This window comes from Muntiacus reevesi, chromosome 13 (genome assembly GCF_963930625.1).
Source record: "Muntiacus reevesi chromosome 13, mMunRee1.1, whole genome shotgun sequence".
In the NCBI taxonomy this organism is placed as follows: domain Eukaryota; kingdom Metazoa; phylum Chordata; class Mammalia; order Artiodactyla; family Cervidae; genus Muntiacus; species Muntiacus reevesi.
Genome location: NC_089261.1, coordinates 64,593,314 through 64,602,813, shown reverse-complemented (window position 1 = coordinate 64,602,813; position 9,500 = coordinate 64,593,314). Strand labels below are relative to the sequence as shown.

General features: G+C 48.1%; 1 non-coding gene across 1 annotated transcript; it reads right to left on the bottom strand.

The window, feature by feature from the left end:
• Positions 1–9,139: 9,139 nt before the first annotated feature.
• LOC136146170 (U6 spliceosomal RNA) lies at positions 9,140–9,250 on the bottom strand. The gene has a single exon (XR_010658909.1). It is a non-coding gene; the product is annotated as a U6 spliceosomal RNA (small nuclear RNA).
• Between the last annotated feature and the right edge of the window lie 250 nt (positions 9,251–9,500).

The following is a 9,500-nucleotide window of genomic DNA, read 5'->3' as shown; positions in this document are numbered from 1 at the left end:
AACTGCCCAGCTCTTCTGTCCCAAATCCCGCTTCGCTGGGCATCCAAGTGTCTCTGATTATGCTCATTGGAGGAATCATCAGACATAGTCTTTCAGGCTCAGAGCCTAGAAGAGCTGCGTCCTGCAGTCCCACGAGCTTTTGGTCCATGAAAACACTCTGCCTCCTGATTGGCTGCCAGCGGAAATAGTGTCTGAATCTTTCAGCATCCTTTGCAAGGTGCAGTGGCCTCTTGATCAGGAAGAGGTTACTCCAGCAACCAAGGGCCTGCATCCTCCCTCCCAGCTCCAGAGGTGAAGGTACGCACTAATTACCTTCATCTGCAAAACCCACGTCTCTCTGAGCAGGGTGCCCTCAGCAGGACTTTTTAAAAACCTGCCGCAGGTTAAAAAAGCAGACTTGCTTTTAATTTATTAAAAGACTTGGCATTTTTTTCCCCACTGAGCATTTTAAAATGCAATTAGATGAAATGGAATAATAATCAGGCAAAAGTACTGAGGAGTTTTCACGTGAGTGGCCGTTTTTCTCACGCTCCTTTCCCTTCCTGGCCTTTCCTGCTGGGACAGTGTGTCTGTCGTTGGAAGCCCCGTACCCATCCCCACATTCCTGCAGATCCAGGCTCTTGGGAATCAACTGCTGGATCTTCACACAACCCTTGCCAGACGTCAGGAACTCATCACCCTACACTGTGAAATGGCGTGTCTCCTGGTTTAGTGTATTTTTTCAAATTTCCCCTAAGATTAGGCTGAGCATGTGCATTTTTTATCTGTTTTAAGCTTTTTATTTTCCTACAACTTTAAAGGTCACTTCCCGTTTACAGTTATTACAAAATATAGGCTACATTTCCCATGTCATACCATAGAATGCGTCACTGAGTCTATCTTACACCCAGCCTTTGTACCTCCATTCCCGCACCCCTATATTGCCCCTCCCACCACCGAAGTAGCCACTGGTTAGTTCTTTCTATCTGTGAGTCTCCTTCTTTTTTGTAACATTCACTGGTTTGTTGTATGTTTTAGATTCCACATCAAAGTGATACTATACAGTATTTATCTTTCTCTGTCTGACTAATTTCAGTCAATGAATGGCCTCCAACTAAATGGCCTCCAATTCCATCCATGTTGCTACAGATGGCAAAAGTTTGTTCTTCACTTATGACTGAGTGATATCCCCTTGTACATATGTACCACATCTTTATCCATTCATCTGTCGATAGATAGTTTCCATGTCTTGACAACTTTAAATAAGAATATGTGCATTTTTAAATAAGTTCCTTACTTAGAGAACTGTATGCCCAGCAGAGTTTGAGAACTATTGTCAACGCTGGGAGCAGGCCCACACCCATCTCTCCCGTCATCATGTCCCTTGGACTGACGCAGTGTCGGGGAACATGGTGGATGTTGCCCGAATGAGTGAATGAATGAAGTTTCATGAGACATGTTACAGGATTTTATGAAAACAAAAAGCAAAAACCGTCCCCCCTCACTCACCAATGACAGCGGTCAAAGGAATGGGAAGTGAGGGGAAGTCAGGAGCCTCACACACTACGTATTGTTAGCAGGGTCAAGCACATAGAGGACACAGGGATTGTGGTGTAATTACACGCATGCGTGACGAGGAACCTCATGCCCATTAAATACTACTGGGCCCTTAAAGTGTGAAAGTGTTAGTCACTCGGTCGTGTCCGACTTTGTGACCCAGGAACTGTAGCCCGCCAGATTCCTCTGTTCTAGAATTCTCCAGGCAAGAATACTGGAGTGTGTTGCCATTCTCTTCTCCAGGGGATCTTCCTGATCCAGGGATTGAACCCGGGTCTCCTGCATTGCAGGCAGATTTTTTACCATCTGAGCCATCTGGGAAACCCAGTTGGTCTCTTACCACTGACGTAACCAGAACAGCAGTCTGAGCTGGAAAGATCAGGATCCCTGCGGTGCTGACATCTTTACTATAAGTGCCGAAGAGGTAAAGAGATGTGGATCCTCTGGGCTGTGACACAGCCTCCCTGCCCTGGCCCCAGGCTGCATCAGTTCAGTTCAGCTCAGTTCAGTTCAGTAGCTCAGTCATGTCTGACTCTTTGCGACTCCATGAATCGCAGCATGCCAGGCCTCCCTGTCCATCACAAACTCCCGGAGTTTACTCAAACTCATGCCCATCGAGTCGGTGATGCCATCCAGCCATCTCATCCTCTATCGTCCCCTTCTCCTCCTGCCCCCAATCCCTCCCAGCATCAGGATCTTTTCCAATGAGTCAACTCTTCTCATGAGGTGGCCAAAGTTTTGGAGTTTCAGCTTCAGCATCAGTTCTTCCAATGAACACCCAGGACTGATCTCCTTTAGGATGGACTGTTGGATCTCCTTGCAGTCCAAGGGACTCTCAAGAGTCTTCTCCAACACCACAGTTCAAAAGCATCAATTTTTCGGTGCTCAGCTTTCTTCACAGTCCAACTCTCACATCCATACATGACTATATGACTACCTCCCCAGGGAGGTCACACACTTAAAAATACCATAATTATCCAAATTCGTGAGCCTGGGGTCTGTGGCTCAGAAGGTGAGCTTGGGACCCCATAGCGTCAGTGGATGGATTTTTTTATGCCCAGAACTCCTTCCTTCTGGTCTTATTTTCTTTTTTCTCTCCTGACCCTCTGCTCAGCCCCAGGCTGGAGCCCCATCTCTTCAAAGCATGAGGGCTGTCCTCACTAGGCTTGCTGGTGAATCTTCACATGGTGTAGCCTTGACCTCATCCCCCTTCTCCCAAAAGGAGGCAGAAGACATCTCTCTGTTGGGGAGTACCCAGGAGACACACCAGCTTGCTTCCTGCTGACCCTTCCTCTCACCTCCTTCATCTTGATACCCTGATGTCCCGAAGGACCGACCACCTTCCCCCACTAGGGAGGCAGGGAGAACAGACACAGAGACTGAACCAGGGGGACTGTGGTAGGGCTGCTGGGAAAGATATTTTATCCCAAATATTTGAGATGTACTTACAATAAAGAAAGATTACTCTTCACTGGTCTGAGATTCATGTTTAACTGAGTATCTTGTATGTTTGGGCTTCCAGATGGCTCACAGTAAAGAAACTGCCTGCCAATGCAGGAGATGCAAGAGACGGGGGTTCAATCCCTAGGTGGGGAAAATCCCCTGGAGAAGGAAATGGCAACCCACTCCAGTATTCTTGCCTGGAGAATCCCATGGACAGAGGTGCCTCGTGGGCTACAGGGCAAGGGATTGCAAAGTGTCAGACATGACTGAGTGACTGAGCACGCACACACTTGTTATATTTATTCTCTCAATCAGATAATCCTTCCAGGAAGGCCATGGCCACCTTAGGAAGCAGCCTCCTTACTTTATGCCACCACCTAGAATCCCACTGTAGCCCGAGAGGCTGCTCCTGTGAGCTGGGGCTGGAAGGCTTTTTTCAAAAGAGGAAACCCCCTTTTAGAAAATAACTTTATTTGTTAAGCTATTCTTAACCCCACCCTGTTGAGGTCATATGATGAAGCAAGGGCTTCCTTGGTGGCTTAGACAGTAGAGAATCTGCCTGCAATGCAGGAGACCTAGGTTCGATCCCTGGGTCGGGAAGATCCCCTGGAGAAGAGAATGGCAAACTCCAATATTCTTGCCTGGAGAATCCCATGGACAGAGGAGCCTGACGGGTTGCAGCAAACCCGTGATGGAAGGAAGGACTCAGCCTCCTCCTCTCCATTCATTTGTGGCTGACTCTTCCATGATGAGAGGGGACTGCTCTTTCTGCCCTCAGTGGGCTGGGGTTTTCCTGCGGGTATCAGTTTGCTAGGGCTGCCCTAGCAAGTTTGCCACTGCAAACTGGGTGGCTTAATAGAAATGTCTTGTCTCCCAGTTGTGGAGGCTGGAAGTTTCAGACCAAGACGTTGGCAGAGTTGGTTCCTTCTCTGTCCTGTGATGGAGAATCTTCTAGGCCACTGCCTAGCTTCTGGTGTTTGCTGGAATCTTAGCTTTGCTTATCTGTGGAAGCCTCACTCCCATCTCTGCATTCATCCCCATCTCCCTGTGTGTGTCTCTATGTTCAATGTCCCCTTTTCAGACGGACACAAGTCATGTTGGATTAGGGTCTATGCTAAGGACCTTACTTTAACTTGATTGCCTGTGTAAAGGCCTGATATTCAAATAAGGTGCATTCTGATGTCTGGAGTGTTAGGATTCCAACACATCTGTCTTAAGGAGGGGGGACCCAAATTGGCTTAGAGCACAGGGCCTGCCAGTCATGTGTATTTGCATTTGCCAGGAAGGCAGCTCCTAATCGGAGTCAGTGGTCTGGTTCCTCTGCTGACTATGGATGGATAATGATTTAAGGCCTTGGGGTAATGGAAGATAAACCGCTTGTCACTGCCTACTCTGTGTTCCGGGAGATTGCATTCTGTGGGAGGCAGCCCCAGCCTGCCCCTGCAAAGTTTCTCCCATTATGTGAAGGGCAGGAGATGATAGCCAACATTAATATTCAGCCCTTCGGCCTCCATCAGCTCAGCCCTCTGCACTCCCCTCTAACCCTCCAGAGGGACAGCAGAGCTCTTCTCCCCAAGAGACTTCGGCAAGTATCTGCCCACAGTAGGGGACTGGTGATGCTCTGCTTAGAGTGGGCACAAAGAAGAGAGTGTGGAAGGGAGAAAGGGGGTCTTCCCTAGAGATCGTCCCCCTCCCTCTTCTAATTCAAGATCAGAATCTGCTTGCTTCCCTTCCTCCATGCAGATGTTGGGAGAACAAGATAAATTTCCTTGTCAGCTTGGGCTGTAAATTCTCATGTATTTATTAGGAAATGATAGTTTTCTCCAAGCAACCATCTCTCCTGCTTGCTTAGGTGCTGTCCATCACTAACGAGTTGAAGGCAGAAAAAGACCCACTTGGAGGCCAGGGTGGTTTTGTTGTTGATAGCTCCCAGTGTCTGTATCACCAGGGAGAATGTTTTCTTGAAGCCAGTCCAGGAAATTTTGTTCTAAGAACAGCCTGCTAATCTGAGCTTCTTCAGGACTAGCGGCTGTGATGGAGCTGGCGTGATGGCCAAAGAGAGTGGCCCCAGCGTGGCTGGAAGTCTTTTCTCGGTGTGCCGGGGTTGCCCTGTCAGGGCACCACAGACCTGGTGACTCTAACCTCAGAGGTTTGGTTTACGATCCAGGCGTTGGCAGGGCTGGGTTGTCCTGAGGCCTCTCTCCTTGGCTCAGGGGTGGCCGCCTTCTTACTATGCCCTCTCGTGGTCTGCCTTCTTGTTTGTGATTATGTCCTAATCTCCGCTGTCAACTGGAAAAAAAAAAAAAAGCTCAACCTAAAACTTGAGAATAATGGTCTATTTGGTGGACTAGCTGAGGACCTAACTCTGGTAACCAGCCTCTCAGATAGCTCTAAGGGACGCCCCTGAAGAGGTAAGGGGGGAGCCAAGATGCATAGGAGTTAGGGCAACAAACATCAGGTAGTCGGAACATCTAGAGATCACTGTTAATTACAGAAAAACGGAGAACTTTAAGTTAATGAATTTAGCAATTGTCTATGTACAACAGGGTTTCCTTGGCGGCTCAGACAGTAAAGAACCAGACTTCAATGCAGGAAACCAGAGTTCGATCCTTGGCGCAGGAAGAGCCCCTGGACAAGGGAATGGCTATCCACTCTGGTATTCCTGCCTGGAGAATTCCATGGACAGAGAAGCCTGACAGGTTACAGTCCATTGAGTGGCAAAGAGTCAGACACAGCTGAGTGACTAACTCATTCTTCACTTCACTAGGTATGGGAAGATGCAAGAACCTGGGCTCATTGAAATCGTTTCTTTGATAGTCACCTTATCGGTCCAGTCTCACTTTTCTGGGTCCCATATGCCCTTGAGTGTACCGGCCTGTGGCTGCTGTGGCTGACAGCTTAATGGCAGCACCATACTTTGCCTATTAATAGGGCAAGTGACAGTCTTCATCCACATCATCTCTTATAAACACACCAGTAACACTGGATTAGGGGCCACCCATATGACCTCATTTAACCTTCACTACCTCTGAAAAGACCTTGTCCCCAGACAGTCACATTCTGAGATACTGGGGATTAGGATGTCGATATATGGACTCGGGAGGACTTGGTTCAGCCAGTAACAGTGCCCTGTCTGAGATTCAGGGAAAACTTGGGCTCGACTCTGCCCCTGGGTAAGGGAGTGGGGAGTGTATCCGTTGGATTTTTGGTTGTCAGCCGCAGAGGCCATGCAGACTCACTTGAGCAACGTGGGAAATGAACGAGAGGCTGGGGAGAGAACAGCGATGTAGATGAAAAATGTTCATGTGAGTAAACAAAGGACTCTGTGGCCTTCAGGCCGTCAGCTGCTGTAGCCGCCCCACGCTGCCCCCAGCAAACAATGCACGCTGGGAAGGTTCAGAATGGAAAAGAACAAGATATTGGCCCTAGATAGCTGGTGATGGACGGGGAAGCCTGGCGTGCTGCAGTCCACGGGGTCACAGAGACTTGGACACAACGGAGCGGGTGAACTGAACTAGATAGTTAAGATGCATATCAAAGGGATGATTTCAGTGAGACCAGACTCTTGCCTTTTCCGTATGTAGAAATGCACTGAGTTCATTACCTTGAGAACTCTGGCTTTCTATACTTAACCGTGATCTGTTTGACGTTCTGACCACCTGGTTTTTGTTGCAAAAACTCCTCTAAGCCCTGGCTCCTCCCTTACCCCTTTGGAGCAGTCCCTCAGTGCTGCCTGAGAGGCTGGCTCCTGGGCTTGAGGCCCATCAAGTCCACCAAACAAAACATAATTCTCAATTTTCGCATGTGCACTAAGTTGCTTCAGTCATGTCTGACTCTGTGTGACACTATGGATTGTAGCCCTCCAGGCTTCTCTGTCCATGGGATTCTCCAGGCAAGAATACTGGAGTATTCTGGGCTGAGTCCCAGAAGAGGAGGAGGACGGCTGCCCTGCTGGGTTCACTGCTGGCTGGGGCAGGAGGAGAAGGGATCTAGAGCTTTGGTCTCAGTGATGGGAGTGAGGGACCAGGGCTCACAGGTCAGGCTGGAGGAAGTGGGTCTTCACGAGTGCCTCAGTAGCGGTCAAGAGAGAATGGATGCTGGGAGAGTAAAACAATACAATCGTCTATCAGATCACTTATTTCCTCACTTGAATAAAGGGGTTACATCAGATGATCCGTATGGTGTATCACATGTCACTCAGTCGTATCCGACTCTTTGCAACACTTTGGACTGTGGCCAGCTCAGGCTCCTCTGTCCATCGGTTTCAGGCAAGAATACTGGAGTGGGTTACCATTTCATTCTCCAGGGGGTCCTTCTGACCCAGGAATCGAACTCACATTTCCTGTGTCTCCTGCATGGCAGGCAGGTTCTTTCCACACTGAGCCACCGGAGAAGCACCTCTGTCTGCATTAAACATTTACTGAAGTGGCCCCTGGCCACTGCTTTCTTGAGTTCTTCCCCTTCCTTTGTCGTTAGATGCTGGCACTCCCACTCCTGGCTCTTCATTGCCTGTGACGCCTCACTGCCCTTGGACAGCTCCCCAGCACCTCCCCCCGTGGAGGTGCCGGCCTCGTGTGTTCAGGAAGGTCATCAGACTTACACGGCTATAAAAAAGCGGGTGACGGCTCTCTGGTAAGGCTCAATTTATTAACGTCTTCTTTGTGATTTGGGCTGGTAGTAAATAATATATTCATTATAAACAATCATTCAACCCACCATGCTTTCTTTGGTCCTCAGCTACCTTGTCTACAAAACAGGAGAGTTGAACTCAATGAGTATTATAGGTTTCTTTAAGTTCCAGCTCTGTTGGATTCTATGAAAATTAAACTCCTCGGGGTAGGCAGTCTGTGGGGCTTGACTGTGAGGCATCCCCCAAGAAGTTGGAAATGGGAAATGTAATTTCCCTCTGAGAGAAAGATTACAAAGCCAACCGGCGCTAGATCAAAGGAGATACATTCAACGTCTCCTTAAATGAACAGGATGGATTTGAGATCAGAGCAGTCTGGACTGGCAGCAGGAGCATCCCCAGGGAGAGAGCATGGCCTGTTGGGGCAAGACAGAGCACCATGGACGTGCACAAAAAGGAGGCTGAGACCACGAGCGCATCAGGATCGAGTTCCAATGTGGCCAAGACAAGGCTGGGGTACAGGGGCCGGGTACCCACACTTTAGAAGGCTCTGTGGAGGTGATGGGGAGGGGCTTCAGGCCATCGTGACCGGACTCATCAGCAGAGATGATAGTTCATATTGTTAAAGCCCATTGTACAGGCACCAACCAACCACAAACAGCTTCACCTACAGCTGGAACAGGGACCTAGGGTCCTCATCACGCCCAACACTCATCCTCTAGTGCCCGGGGTGTCCGTGGAGTCCCTGGTGAGGGAAGGGCTGTGAGCATGAGCTTGCAAGAGGCTCAGGGCAAAAGCTATTTACTGATCAACTCAGAATTAGTTTAATAACTTTCACATTCATATCACTCAGCTCATTCTTTTTCTCTGCTTCCGATTCACCGAGCAAACCCTTGCTTTGACTGTGGTTTCCCATGTACTTCTACCTAAAGGGAAAGAATGCATGTGACTGGTGACATGATTCTAAGATGAATGTATTTTTCAAGGTAAGCAAACAGGTTTCCTGATTTTTTTAAGTTATCCATTTTTAATTGGATATTTAATTAATATTTATATTAATATTTAATTAATATCTAATTTTAATATATATTTAATTAAAATATCTATTTTAATTTATCTAATTTAATTGCTCTAAAACATGGTGTTGGTTTCTGCCATACACCAACTTGAAGCAGACACAGGTGCACATGTGTCCCCTCCCTCTTTAACCGCCTTCCTACCTCCCACCCCACCCCACCCCACCCCACCTTCTTGTTGTCACAGAGCCCTGGATTTGAGCATCCTTTGTCACGCAGTAAGCTCCCACTGGTTATCTGCCTTACATATGGTAATATTTATGCTTCCAGGATACTCTCTCAGTGCATCCTACCCTCGCCTCCCCCCTGCATCCACAAGTCTGTTCCCCACGTCTGCATCTCCGTTGCTGCTCTGCCATGGGTCCACTGGTAGCATCTTTCTAGATTCCATGTATACGTGTTAGTGTACGGTATTTGTTTTTCTCTTTCTGACTTACTTTACTGTATTTAGTAGGCTAAAAATATGGACCGCTTCATGAATTTGCGTGTCATCCTTGCACAGGGGCCACGTTGATCTATCTTCTCAATATTGTTCCAATGTTAGTATATGCGCTGCCGAAGTGAGCACAGGCTTTCTGTTCTGTCGGTCTCGTGGGAGCCTGATCCAACGGACCACGTGAATTCACTTCTACCAGGGAAATCCACTCTTGGCTTGCTGACAAAGTCAACTGCCTCAATTAAACAAACAAACAAACAACCCAATTTAAAAATGGGAAGAGGACCTGAATAGACATTATTCCAAAGAAAACATGCGAGTGGCCAACAGGCATATGAAAAGGCATATCATTGATCATCAGGGACATGCACATCAAAACCAC